This window comes from Papio anubis, chromosome 1 (assembly GCF_008728515.1).
Source record: "Papio anubis isolate 15944 chromosome 1, Panubis1.0, whole genome shotgun sequence".
Classification (NCBI taxonomy): domain Eukaryota; kingdom Metazoa; phylum Chordata; class Mammalia; order Primates; family Cercopithecidae; genus Papio; species Papio anubis.
In genome coordinates, this window is record NC_044976.1 from 147,893,103 (window position 1) to 147,908,426 (window position 15,324).

At 38.2% G+C, this 15,324-nt stretch overlaps 1 long non-coding RNA gene across 1 annotated transcript; it reads right to left on the reverse strand.

Annotated features, from left to right (window-relative positions):
* Window positions 1-4,851: 4,851 nt before the first annotated feature.
* Window positions 4,852-13,303, reverse strand: LOC108582328. The gene is made up of 4 exons (XR_002517472.2): window positions 13,239-13,303; window positions 12,928-13,003; window positions 11,746-11,831; window positions 4,852-4,936 (listed from the first exon to the last, which is right to left on the reverse strand). It is a non-coding gene; the product is annotated as an uncharacterized LOC108582328 (long non-coding RNA).
* Between the last annotated feature and the right edge of the window lie 2,021 nt (window positions 13,304-15,324).

Here is a 15,324-nt window from a genome sequence, read left to right on the forward strand (position 1 = left end):
GTATATATATAAATATATATGCTTTATTTTCTTAACTAGGTTGTAAGTTTTCAAGGACAAAGATCATGCCACATGTATCTCTGTATTCTCATAACAGATACTAGAGTTTTCTAGCATAGAATAGGCTACTGTTTGGTGGACTGAACAGTTAATCAAAAGGAAGTGTTTCCATTTGTATCCCCTGAAAGTTTTGATATGACATAACAAAAATAATGATAGTATATCCTAGTTATTATAATAGTTTAATTTGTAAAAGGATTGTAAAATGTGTGATTTTATTTTATGAAACATTGATTGTGCTTTAAATCAGATGAATTTAAGATGTAACATTTCACTCAGTTTTTATCAATTGAAATGCAATGGGATTTTTAATAGAACTTAAGCAGCCTATTCTGAAGTTCATTTAGGCCAGGCTGTGGCTCACGCCTGTAATTCTAGCACTTTTGGGAGGCTGAGGCGGGTGGATCACTTCAGGTCAGGAGTTCGAGACCAACCTGGCCAACAAGGTGAAACCCATCTGTACTAAAAAAAAAAAAAAAAATGCAAAAATTAGCTGAAATTGCTTGAACCCAGGAGGCGGAGGTCGCAGTGAGCCAAGATTGTGCCACTGCACTCTAGCCTGGGCAACAGAGTGAGACTCCATTTCAAAAAAAAAAAAAAATTCATTTGGAAGGGAAACACATGACAGTAGTCATAAAAAAAAAAAGTTTGAGAGAAGACTTGCGTAGTAGTTACCAAACAAGCTATACATCCTAAGAAATCTAACACACAAGTGTTGTGCTAGAGAAATCAACTAATCAAAAGGGCTAGAGTCCAGAAGCAGAACTAAGAATATAGAGGAATTTAACAGATAATATGGAGGCATTTCAAATGAGTGTCTAAATAGAGACTGTTCAGTAAATGGTATTGGGACAACTGGCTCTCCATCTGGACTCATACTATACACAAAAGTAAATTCCAGATGGAATAAAGCTCTAAACATAAAAATCAAATCTATACCAGTATCAGAATGAAATATAAATTAAAAAAAAATAATCCTAGGTTAGAAGGTCTTTGTAAACAAGGTGAGAAATCCAGAGGCCATTAACAAAAACCTGACAGATTTGACTTCATAAAAAAAAAAAGTTAAACAGGAAGTGACAGATTGGGACAAAATGTTTGAATTATACATGACAGAAAAAAAGGGTTACTATCTATTATTCAAAGAATGCCTTTAAGTTAATGAGAAAAATGTAACTAACACTTAAAAAATGGGCAAAAGATATAAAATATAATTATCAGAAGAAATGCAAATGTCTAGCAAACATTTGAAAAATATGCTCAACCTCAATGGTAAAAGACATGTAAAATTTCAAAAAGTATATGTTGCCATTTTCTACCTATCTGGTTGGCAAAAAATTAAGGGAGTTGATTGGATATATCAATTAAAATGAATGAATATACTGTATAAACTGTCAAGGACAGATGTCAGTAACATGTTGTTAGGTGAAAAGGTAAGTTGTAGAACACTGTGCATTATGTTATGTCATTTTGGAATACTTTTAAAAAACTAGTATATAAAATATATTTTAACAATTGTTTATGCATTATAAACATATAATACAGTCGTTATCTCTATGCTGTTAAGATAAATAGAGCTCTGTTCTTGGATTACTTTTCAGCTGGAAAACATTCTTTTATTATGCTTTATTTTATACTCATCAAGCTTTATAACCGATCTTTAGGAGGTAGTTACAACTCGTTAGTTCAGAGGATTTAACTGAATCAAGTATCGTATGAATACCGTGTAGCATTTTATGGAATATCGGTCAATTCTGATCAAATTCTTCAAATCACATTTTTGAGTTGGGTGAATTAAATAGGGTTCTGTCCCTAAACTGTGGCTTCAGTCAGATCTTGTCTTCAGTCTTTTAGGTTCCCAAGGTTTGTGCAAGGGCTATCACGTATCCGCCTCCTCTGTCAACTGTCCTTATTCCATATGACATCCAAGCACACTCCTCACCCCAAGTGTAAAATGAATCCCAACATCCCAGAATCCAGGCCCTCAGCAGGGTTAAACAAGTCAATGTAAATACAGTCTTGTGATTCGTTTGAACTTGTTTTCAAGTTGCTTGTTAGCAGGGAGTTAACAAGTTCAGACCTTCGATCAGATGGTTCTTTAAGGAAAGCTTTTTTTTTCCCATTCCAATGACTTCCTGTTCATGGGAAAATGAGAGGAAATGAACCTCTAACGGGAGGATGGACCCACCCTTTTCCAGTCGTGTGGCTAATTTGTCAGGTGTAATATTGGCACCTGGTGGCTTGTGTTGGCTTCCTGCCCACCCTTGGTGGGGAAGTATCCAAATACTTGTAACAGGCGGTGGAAGACTTCAAAGCCATTTGTAAAAGAAAAGGATATTGTCATTAAAGAACTTAATGGTGAATACTCCCAATCATTTAGTGATGTCAAGATAAAAGGAAAAATTTAAAAACACATTATCTGGAATTTTTTCTGATGTATCATATGACCTGTTAAAACAAAGCAATGTAGTTGATTTGGTAATAATAAGTGTTCAAATATATAAAAACAATATATATTTATTGATTGTTTAGTTTTCTTGTTTTTGCAAAATTAGCACAGGTATCAATTATTTATAAGATGATTATGAGTTATTTCTTTAAGGATATAATTCTTCTTTCTTAAATTCACCTTTGACTAGGTACTCTCTTTGTGCCTGACAATGGAACTGTTTCCTTTAAATCAAGAGGAAATAACTACAATAATATTGAGTGGTTCAGTAAATGAAAAGGGATGATATGAATTGTCACAATTCATTAGGAATTTTCACTGGGAACACCTAGTTTACTTCTATACCTCTCAATTTTCAGCTAAAAATAGTTGCTGCCTTTTGAACAATGGTATGGTTAATTGTCCAGCAATTCAAAGTAGATCTGTCCATAAATGAGGAGTAATTGGACTATAAGCAGTGGTCATTAAACTATAATAAATTTTGTAGAACAATGGAACTTCCTTCAGTTTTTGTAATTAATATAAGCTATATAGGCTTAGTGTGTCTGAAACTCTCATGGCCGAGTCAACAGTCATGGGTATGGATAAAAAGATTAGTCTATTAAAACATACATTCATAATGTCATCATATGTAAACCTCAATCATCTAATTGTTTCTATCAAATGATCCATGAATATTTATTGAATTTTTTTCTAACATAGTATCACACAAATTTAATAAATTATTAAATGAATAGATATTTGTTGAATATCTGCTCTGCTGAAGGGTATATCATTGGATATGATTTGGCAGAGACTGGATGACTTTCACAGGGAACAGCAAGGATGAATTGCATAGGATTTCCTCAATCTTAAGAGTTGGTGGCAAACTGGTTCCAGTTTTCAGAGACCTTAGAATAGTTTATTATCTACTTGGCTGGCAAGCTTGAAACACATAAATAATTAGAATTAATACATTCTGTACTCTAAACTGTCTATGGGATAGAATTTGGGCAAAGAAGAGATCCAAAATAATCTTGGAGGAAGAGGTTAGTTTGCTGAATCTTGAGAATGAATAGTATTTAGACAAGTAAAAAGGGAAACAGTGGATATTCTAAATGGGTGGGAACTGGGAATGAGTGTAGAGTGAGAGAGGGTCTTGGGGAGGTCCAGATGACTACAGCATTGGTTTTAGGTTCCTGCGTGGTAGGATATAAGGTAGATGGGTAGGATGGCAATAATATCAAAGGTCTTATAAGCTTAGCAGAGGAAATTCCAGGTTTCTGAAGGGTAGGGGTAGGGTAATGTGATTTAAATAGTCATTCAGGAAGATTTTTCTGGCAGTGTTGACTACAACAGGGAAAGGCTGTGGTGGGGAGATTTGTTAGACTCTTTTGGGAGACAGAGTGAAAAGACAGCCACAGATGGTGATGGCAGAAAAGGAGAAAGATAAATGAATTCAAGAGACATTTCAAAGGAAGGAAGGATGGGATTAGGTGGCACTGGATATAGGGGTTGGGGAAGGAAAACTAAGTCAAAGATAACTCCAAAATTTCTACCCTAGAAGCCTGGATGGTTAATAATGCCACTAGTCACTTGATGAAGGAAAATGGTGGGTTTTATTTTCAGACAAATTAAATCTAGGTTCAATTGGGATATCTTGTGGAACTATCTTATAAGCAACTAAAAACATGGGATTACAGAGTAGCGAAGGGGCCAGAAAAAGACATGAAGAATTAATGATAAACAGTTACTCCCTGCCCATAAATCAAATTTCATAGTTGGATTTTCAAGGCTGCTGTCACCTAGTCTCATACTGCTTATTCGACTCATCTTCAGCTGCCCCATAGTCTGCCCTCCTTCTGGGTCAGCTAGTTAGCAATTATGCTTTTCTTCACTGTGTGACAAAATCCTTGCTGTTTTTCTTGCCTGGAATTCTCTTCCTAGATCTCTAGTTATTAATATCTCACCAAGCTTTAGGACAAGCACAGGTCCCTCCCACACCATGAAAATGTTCCTTCAAAAATTCTAGTCCACACTCTTCTCTTTCTGTTTTGAACACTTGTAGCATTTAGAGGTTGCATTTGTATAAGCATTCACTCCTATGCAAGTCTATGTTGTTTAATTAGATCAAACTTAAATCTCTACCTTGTTTTGTCAGAACACTATAAATGCCTTGAGGGTAAGGATCGATGTTCCTCTTGCATCAGTTAGGAATTATATTTGACTATCAAGAACAGAGGCTCCTAATCAGTGGCTTAAAAACCAAGGGTTTTATTTTTCTCATATTGTGAGGTGTACTGAGGCAGGTAATCCCAAGCTGATTGATGTGGCAAACCTTGGTAAGAGCAGAGACTCAGCCTCTCCCCACCTTCTCATTTAGCCCTCCCTAGCATGGATTTGTCACTTCAAAATCACAATCTGGCCAATCCTCTTCAAACACAGCATCTGTGCAACAGACAGAGAAAAGTGGGAAGGCAACGGGGTAAATGGGGCTTGCAGACTGAATCAGCCCAGCTTTTCAACATCCTGCCCTAGAAGTTCCATCCCATGATTGCTGCTTACCTTTCATGGGTCAGCAGTTAGATATAGAGCCACCCCTATTTGCAAGCAATGCCCCAAATATTTTCAGTTAGACATATTGCTATTCAACAAAGTCTGCAATATTTTAGTAAAAAGAAGGGCTATTTGTAACTAGTAGGTAACCAGTTGTCTATGCTCTCTGTCTCTCTATGTACATCTATTCTAACATGCATATGTACATATGGATGTATATACATATAAACTTTTATTTAGATACCTGCATGTATAACATTTTATATTATATATGCATATATTTTTATATATTTAGAAAGACAGAGAGGCAGAAACAGAGGGACAGAGATTATGCTCTATCCTAGTATCTGTATCTCTCTATTTAAATAATAATATATATAATTTATATATGCATATATATGGAGAGAGATTATGCTATAGTACTCTCTTCATCTGAGCAAAATCAAATGATGATTACAATAAAAATAATCTGATATATTAAATACTATGCTGATTACCATGCCTATCATAGACACAGTGGAGATATTTTTTCATGAGTAACTATTGCTTTCTTTACAGAATTAAACCAAGTATTTCTTCCTTAATGTCATAGAAGCTTTTATTGGTTTCCTATATTTGGCATTACTGTTTTTTGTTTGTTTGTTTGTTTGTTATTTTGAGACAAGGTCTCACTTGGTCATCCGGGATGGAGTACAGTGGTGCAATCACAACTCACTATAGCCTGAAACTCTCAGGCTCAAACGATCCTCCCACCTCAGCCTCCTGAGTAGCTAGGACTACAGGCACATACCACCAAGATTGGCTAATTTTTCTTTCTTTCTTTCTTTTTTATTTTTTTTAAGAGATGAGGTTTTGCCATGTTTCCAAGACTGGTCTCAAACCCCTCAGCTCAAGCCACCCTATCGCCTTGGCCTCCCAAAGTGCTGGGATTACAGGAGCGAGCCACTGCCCCTGGCTCAGCATTACTGTTGGCAGGAATCTCTGAAAACATTGATGCCTCACATTTCTTAGAAGTTAAAAGTACTGAATTAGTTTTTAATGTCTGCATTTTAGTTTTCCCCTTTTGCTCCCTTCTATCTCTCTGATTTAACCAGGTGTCCTCAAACTATGCTTGTGACACATTTTTGAATCTTAGAATTATTATCAGCACGTATGAAAAGATGAAAAGACTTTAGAGTAAAACCAGAGAAAAGATATCGGAGTATTGTGTGATAACTCTGCACAACGATGGCCATTTTAACAGAGTATCACAGAGCCTGTAGAAGCATCCCCCTAGAAGCGTCTCCCAATATTGGGTCTTTTACTTTGTCACTGTATACTCTCTTATGTACTCCCAAGGAAGTGAGTTGATCAGTTTATGAGCAAAGCTGTGGTTAGGACTCAGGTCACTTAACTCCAGGCTCAAAGCTCTTTCTACTACATTATTCATGACAACAACAATAACAACAGTATTTTACATCTGTGCAGAACTGCACAGAGTGCCTCACTGATCATGCACTAGAGACACAATGAATATTATTGAGCCCCTTTGATAAGGAAACATTATACACAACTCATGGAAGGTAGTGGAAGAACAGCTATTAGGATGTTCTTTCACACATATTGGTCATTGTAGGGGCTTCTCCTGATAGATTACACATATCCTTGGTGCCTGTTAACCAGGCCAACAGATCAGAACGCCCCAATCTGAATCCCTTGGATTAATCTGTTGGGATAAGGCGACATTTGCTTGCAGGGCCATTTCCTAGCCATTCTTCCTATATTTAGTCTTCCTATTATTACATTAGTCTTAGACAATGTAATTGTGTCTTGGTAGTGAAACAACCAAACCAATAAGAAAAAGAAAATCTGCTATATCCCGTTGCTACACATCATTGCCTTCAATATGGCACTTGCACTTCTAATTTTCCAAGACAACATTATCACTTAGGGTTTAGGCACATCTTAATCTGCTGACTGATGGAGTGTGTGGCAGGCATTTTCACACTAGGACCATATGTGATATAATTACCTAAGCATTGCAAAGAAGATAGGTGGAGGGTCTATTGCATATCTATTAAGAAGATGACAGTGCTTAGGATAATAAGAATGGTAGCCTGGATGGATGGCAGTGAAATAGTTAAAGACAATCAGCATTAATTGGAACTTCCTTGTTTGTTTTCTTTTGAAACTTTAAAGTTATCCAAATGGAGTGTTAATTTAAGGAAAAAAAAAAAGAAATGTTTTCTTGGGAGAAGACAATATTTTGAAATGTTTTTAATTTACAAGAGCCTGTTTCTTTCAGTCTCCCATTGCTGCATGAGGTTGAACAAATGTTAACTACAACGAATTAATTAAGTTTGCAGAAAGTAGCAGCAGGGGATTGGAAACTTCAAGTGGAAGTGAGCATTTTGACTGTAAACATGTTGCCTGCCTGAGACACTATATCTGGATTGAGTGGTTGTGGAGTTATCCAAAGAAATGCGGTATCTCTGGGAAAGTAAGTCTTGGCAGGGAGAAAAAATAACAATGTCTCTTGCTGGCAAATCTATTCATTTATTTCCTTGGATCATCTCATGTGTTTTGTTTGGTTCTGGCCACGCACTATTATTCTACTCTCCTCTCTGCAAATGAAGGTGATGCTACAGACTTGCCCTCAGAAGGAAAGGAACTAATATTTATCTGTGCCAGCCTCTTTATATATGCCATTTCTTTCTGAGGGCAGATATAATTTTCTTATTTTATCACTTCTTGGCTTTTTGGTGAAGATCAAGTATAATATCTGTTTTTATCAGTTTAATTTTCTTATTTTACAGACAAGGAAACTAAGACTCAGAGAGTTTAGGAACTCACTCACAATCAGTTTAGAGGAAAAGGGATTGGACTTTGAACCCAAACTATTCTGATACTACAGCTTTTTGAAGTACACCAGGATGCTTTCTCATGGTATAGGGTGGGGGAAGGGCTGCAGGGATCCCTGGCAGCTTCTTGCCTGGTTTCCCTTATGGCTGGGGGAAAGGGAAAGGCCTGGGGCTGTGGAATATGGAAAGGTGATCCTCAGATTTGAAGGTGATCAGTGGATTATACCTTGAGAAACAATGGATTAGAGAGATTTCTCAGCATGATCCCTGAACTAGGGCCCTCGTAGGCTTCTGGCTATGTTGGACTAGTCATACTCCTTCTCTTAGGAATGTGAACCCAGACATAATACCAAATGAGAGGAGACGATTAATGATGGAAATGAAACCTGAATGAACCATGATATGGAGGGGCCAGCTATAATGGACTCTGAGAGATCTGAGGTTGTGAGGAGAACAACCATAACTAATCAAAGGAAGCCTTTTCTTGAGAGAGGAGGCAAGAGCAGAGGCACAGAGAGAAGAAAGGGCATGGCAAGGTGAGATAGAGTCAACCCCAAGTCCTTAGAGCTGTTTCAGCAACCAAGGTCTTTGTGTTCCAGTCATGATGCAAGGCATGTTGATCTTGCCATTACAAGCTTACCCCTTCAGTTTCATCACTTTGCTTTCTTCACTGCCAAAGCTAGACATTATTACTCTATAAAGACAGGCTTGTGCCAGAAATTTATTAAGAATGCAATAGACCAATTCACAATTCACACTGAATAGACCAATATATACTACAAAATTTTTAGAATATCAGAGAAGAATTGCACACAATTTTCTTAGAGATTAAATAAGACTTAAGTACAGACCATCATCTTTTTATTAAGTTTGTAATAGATGTTACTGGTAAAAATAATCAATACAAAATAAAAATTACAGTATCTGAAAGTACACACTGTACTTGGTAAAATGTATTACAGTCTAAAACTTGTCTGAAGAATGTAATCTTGACTAAGTTTAGATATGCAAAATTTGAAAGTGTAAAATTAAACTTGGTCACAGATGAAAATTCTATGGTCACACATGAAAACTCACAATGGCAGATGCTATGAATGATGGAACTTCATATGGCCAAAGATATTGATCAATAAACCACATCTTGGTTGTAAATATACATGGTGAAAAATTGAACTAGATGAAAATCATGTTAGTAAAATAAGAATGAAATGCAAAAATACCAGGAAAAGCCTGACTATTCTACATAGAAAATTATTTGTGGAATTAAATTGTAATAATGGGGGCTTGTGTGTTTCTGAGTAGAAGGTTGAGGCAGGTTGTGGATTTCTGCTGTAATAACTAGAAAAATGGGATAAATTACAAAAATTATATTTTTAAAGACATGGGAGATGTAGGAAGCAAAAAGTTATAGATAAGTTAAAATTCCAGAGAGATGCTCCCTTCACAGATGAGCTGAGGTCACTGACCATTTCCTTCCCTGGGGAATTGCAAGTGCGCTCACAGACTGAGGATTGGTCACGTTTGGCTAGACCGAGGGACTCTACCAGGAAAAGACAAACCTGCAGAGGATGCTGATAAGCTGGAATCTGGGGGATTTTAAAGGCCTTAGCTAATTTTCCCAAAGGACATTTGCTGAGTGCTGGGGTCTGGGGGAGGGGATTCTAAGAAACTAGGAGGCTGGCTTGGACAGCCGAGTCAAGTGTCTCACTCTCTCACTGCCTCAAAGCACTGGGAAAATCCTTGAGACGAATAGCTACAACAAACACACATGTCCTTGAGATTTTTGAAAGCAGAAGTGAACTAAGTCTAGCTGAAGCTGCAATCTAGCTCTAAGCCAGTTCAATTTCTGATTGGATGGAGGTGATTGATAGATAGTCCCTCTCCCTATCTGTTTTTCAAAGGAAAGCACAAATGCTCTGGGGGAAATAACAAAGACATCAGTCTCTAAGATTATCTTACACATAATGTTCACCATACAATTAAATACTATGAGGCATGTGAAGAAGCAGAAAAACATGACTAAATACTTTTTAAAAAGCAATATAAGCAAACCTATAGATGATCCAGATATTGGAGTTACCTCGAAGGCCTTCAAATAACTATTATACATATGTTAAATAAAATGCAGAAAAATACATACAAAAGAGATGAAAAGATGAAGGTCAACTAAGAATTTGAGTCTATGTAAAAGGATCAATCAGATATTATATAACCTAAAAATATTATAGCTGACATTAAGAATTTGTTGGACAGGTTTAGCAAGAGCTTGGCCTGCGTATGGCAGAAGACAGGATTAGTATACTCAAAGATAGGCCCAAAGAAAATAGGAAAATTAAATCTCAGAAAGAAAAAGAAAATTGAAAGACTAGAACAGAGCAAAATAAATATATGGACATAGTGAATGGTTCTAACATATGTGTAATTGGAATCCCGAAAGGATAGGAGAGAGACAATGAGGAAGCAGCAAATTTGGAGATAACTGTTGAATAATTTCTAAAAACTGATGAAAGACATTAAGATTCAAGAGGCTCAGCAAATTCCAAGCAAAGTAAACACGAAGAAAACCACACTTAGGTACATCATAGTGGAACTGCTAAAAACCAGAGATACAGTGCTCAGAGACTGAACACTGAAAACACTATGAAATTGAAACACTGAAATGCTGAAAAACAATAGAATTTGCTCCAGAAAATTGTTTCTCGATGAAGAGTTTTTGATGTTGTTGTTAACTCTGATTGAAATGTTTACATTCACAAACACAAAGTCAACATGTTCTTGAGGTCAAATTGGAGGAGTTAAACCAAACCAAAACAACAGCCATGGTTAAAGCATCATTTTTTTCTTCATATGAGTGGTTGAGTTTGTTCCTTGCAAGAAAAGAACCTAAGTGAAATCTTCCTCCAAGCATTTGTGCCTTACCAAGCTTCTTCTTCCCTTACCTGATCATTCTACCTTTTTGGCGGAAGATGGGGCTTTTAATTCTGCCCTTTTGTTTAATTGCTGTCTGCAATCCTGGAATTCCTAGATTTTCAAAGTTGCCTCTCTCTTGCCATTGCTTTTTCACCAAGCAATGGCCAGAGAAGGGAGGGAATAGCTTGTGGGGTTCTGATAAGACAATCAACTTGTTTTCTGACCCTGAAAATCAGCATCCAGCACCATTCACTTTTACCTTTGGCATCTATTTACTACAGTAGAAGCAGGCAATCAGTAAGGAACAGTACAATGGATTTTACTTCGTGTTCTGGATTTACTCAAGTGATTTTTAAAAATAGATGCATACACAAATATCACAAAAGGAGCTGTTCTTAAGTTGGAGACAGATGAATAGTGGGAACACACTAAAGCACCTGGAGACTGATGGATTTCGGTTAGTGTTTTGTCTTTTATGCAGATACAGGGATGGATCGGTTTTGCCTGGTCCACGTATTTGTCAGTGCCTACATGTTTCCAGTTATGTTCTGCTGCAGGTCTTAAGGTTATTTCACCTCTTTTCTTTTCCCTTTCCAGTTCCTGAGCCAATACTTGTCAAACCTGGTACTGTATCAAGATCCTCATGACCTATACCAAATGCAGTTTGGAAGTGTGGTTGGCTGCTCGAATCAGGAGTCAAGTGTTCACATACAAACCCCTGCATAAACCCTCCCCTACCACTCCAGTTCTCCCACAGAGTCTGGAGCACAGTCAGCACTGAGATTTTTTTATTTGGGGCCCAGATTTTCTTCCTGGACCTTGTTATTCCCTCTCCCAGGAGATAGACTCTGATCTGGCATCCCTGACTGTTATCTGGAGTTCAGTCCTATGTGTTACAAGATTATTAGTTCATTCATTATTTCTTTTAATGAGTTTTTACTGATTACTTACTATGTGTGTGGCACCATGTTAGGTGCTGAAAATATAGCGATGTATAAAATGACGTAAGCGTAGTCCTCAGAGAGTAGTTTATTATTCTGGTGGGAAAGAAAGGCATTGAATAAATAAACAGCTAAATATCTCATTTTACTATGAAAGACAAGTACAAAATCCAAAAAAAAAAAAAAAAAAAAAAAGCACGATCTGAGATTGGGTCAGGGAAAGCCTCCTGAAGTCAACCAAGTGAAGACCAGGGGAAAGAGTGCTATAGGTAGAGAAAAAGCAAGTGCCAAGACTTGAAGGTAGCACTGAGGCCTTTTGAGGACTTCAGCAGAGGCCAGTAGGACTGCAGTGGCTGTTGCTGACCCGCTGAATTAGTTTCCTTTGGCTGTCATAACTAATTACTACAAATTTAGTGCCTTAAAATAACAGAACATATTTTCTCATAGATCTGGAGGTTCAGAAGTCTGATATCAGAATGTCTGGGCTGAAATCAAGGTGTTGGCAAGGCAGTGCTCCCTCCAACGCTCTAGGAGAGAATCTTTTCCTTGCCTTTTCTGGTGTCTGGTGGCTGCTAGCATTACCTGGCTTGTGGCCACATCAGTCCAATTTTCAAGGTCAGAACTTTCAAATCTCTCTGTGCTCCATCTTCACATCACCTTTCCCTCTGTGTGTGTCACGTCACCCTCTGACTCTCTTTTATTAGGATGCTTGTGACTGCATTTAGAGCACATCTGAATAATGAAGACAATCTCCCCATCTCAACATCCTTAACTTAATCCCATCTGCAAAACCCAATTTTGCCTTAAAAAGTAACATTTACAGGTTCCTGGAAGCAGGACCTGATATAATATTTTGGGGGGCCTTTATTCAGCCCACTACAATGGCTTACAATACAATGCCCAGGAGAATGTTTTAAGATGCAATGCTCAGGCTCCACCCCAGATCCGTTAAGTCAGAATTTCTGGGTAAGAGCTGGGCATGGGAATTTTTTTTAAACCTCCCCAGGTGACTCTAATATATAGCTAGGACTGGGAACTACTGGGCTAGAGCATAATGACGGAAGGGAAGTTGTCATGGCAGGCAGGGTATCACCTCTGGAGATTTTTGCTGTCCCATTAAGACCCCTTAAATATCAATGCTGTCTGCATGAAGCTGTACCACTTAATGTACCACTTTGAACTGTTTTGTAACCTGCTTTTCTTGGGGTTCTTGGCCCTTTCTCCTTCAGTTCTTGATTCTTCTTCCTCGTCGAGCTGACACCGAGTCCCTAGAATGTGTGAAACATGAGTCCATTCTTGTTGTGAAGAATACGCTAACAAATCAATAGAGAATACACTTAGTTGACTTCACACAAAAATGTTCCAATTCTACTCTAGAATTGGAAGTGTAAGTCTGCAGAGCATGCAGTAAGGGAAACTAGTAAATTTGTTAGAAAAAAAAAAAGATAGTTTCAGTCTGAACAAAAACCACCTAGAAGCAGGCCCAGAATTAGGAAAACATACCTGAGACCTAGGACCTCCAGCATTCACTACTTGTCTGAGTCATAAAAGAAGATGTCTTCTTTCCCACTCTTCCCACTTATCTATGAAAATATTGAGGGTTTTTTTCAGTGAATATATTTGGAACATAATAGGGATTTGGCCTATGAAGATCTATCAAGATCCCTAATGGTTATCAGTAGCTTTGGTCCTAAGGACAAATTTGGTCTCACAGCCACATAGGTACGTCACTTGGGAGCTATGAAAATGACCATGTAATTTGCTGAGAATTTGGTAATAGAAGGAAAAAGAGGCAATTTAAGGAGTTTCTACAAAGCCTCAATAGCTACTTGCTAGTAGAGAGACATTTTTAAATGCCAGTTTGGGGGAAATTCCCAAGCTCAACTCACCATTGGTCCATCAGGGATTAATTTAAGGGCAGCCATCTTGGCTTTTTCAAATCACTAAATTGTCTCTGGAGAAGTAAAGATGCAATGACTTCACTTTGTAGACTACAGTGTTTTCACAGTCAGATCTACTAACAGACCCCATCCACAAGGGAATATTGGTAACACCTGGGAAATGTGGGTTGTGTTTCTAAGTACCAAGAGTGTTGAACTGGAAGTTCTTTGCAGATAGGTTCAAGGTCTACATAGCATCATCCTTCTGACTCTAACCTGACATCATCCCTAGCACAGCACCATATTGTTTGCTGCTCTGCTGCTAACCATCACCTCAACTGGGGCTGGACATCATGAAATGATTCAATGAAAGCATGATGCTTCTTTTGGGAAGTCCTTGTACCACCTTCTTCCCTTTTCCACCCATAGTTACTCTCTTCTTGTTTCCATAATTACTTGCACCAAATTATTTAATATCTCTTGGTAAAAATATTAAAGTGTGTCTGCTTACTAGTGAGTACTCCTTTTGGAAACTCTTTTAATCTAGGGAGGCTAGGTGGTGGTGTTCCTTTCTGGGTCTTTATGGCTGAACATGCTCACTGCTCGAATAAAGATCTGAATGAATGCTGGCCTCCCTTTCAGAACCCCTCTTAAATGCTTTCTACCAAACACATCCTTCCTTTTCCTAAACAGCACTTGCACGTCTTGTGAATAGCTTGTTTTTTTGTCTCTTGATTACCCCATCTTAGTGGAAACCTGTGATGCACATGGCAACCACAAAAAGAATTCTCACCTGCTAAAAAGGTCTGGCGGGTGGTCCCAGTAATACCTTTCTTATCTAGGAAGTGGCTCAATTATTTTCACCTCTGACAAAGTGATAAACTTCAGAATACGCACCCAAGCAAGAGGATAGAGGGAATGGAACTGCTAGCTCCACCACCCCAATGTCGAGTAAGATGTCTGAACACAGCCTCGCTTTCAAGCATAAGTTCCCCTCTTTCTCCAAAGAGCCGCAATGGCTGAGGTGTTGGCATGCAAATACTTGCAAAGTGAAAATAGATACACTTCCACAGCTCCTCATCCCTGACCTCCAGTGGACAGCCTGCCAACCATGCATGCATGTTGGTTTGGCACCGAGACAAATGTTCCCTGGAGCATAGACTGAAACCACCAAACTAATATCACATGGGATGCCAGCCAAATTCTGACCTTGCTCTCTGTAGGTGAGTGGCTATGGAATTAACCTGTGATGGTCTCCTGCTCCCACCTGGTTGGTGGCCTGGGTTTTTCAGTTCATTTTTTCTTTCTTTTATTTTTTAATGCCACATTTGAATCTTGTTGTTCTCCCACTGCACTGGTATCTACCAGCCACAGACTACTCTCTTGGTCTTGGCTTGCTGACAGTGGGCAGCTACTTATTCCAAGAAATGGGTAAATGACAAAATTCCTTCTTGCCATGGGTTGTCTCGCCCCTTGAGAGGGAAGGGCCACCAATAGACTGCTTCAGAATCATACCCAGGTGGCAGAGCCTGTGGTCTGGCATCACGGGCATCTGTGATTGCTGTCTGTTCCTTTTGCATCCTCTTCTTCTATTTTTCCCTGCTGCTCGAGCTCCTCCCATCCCCCTTTTCTGTTTCCAACTCTTATGTATTCAGAGCTTCCAATAGTCTAAGTTTTTCATGAATTCAGGGCTTTAATTTAGCATGTGG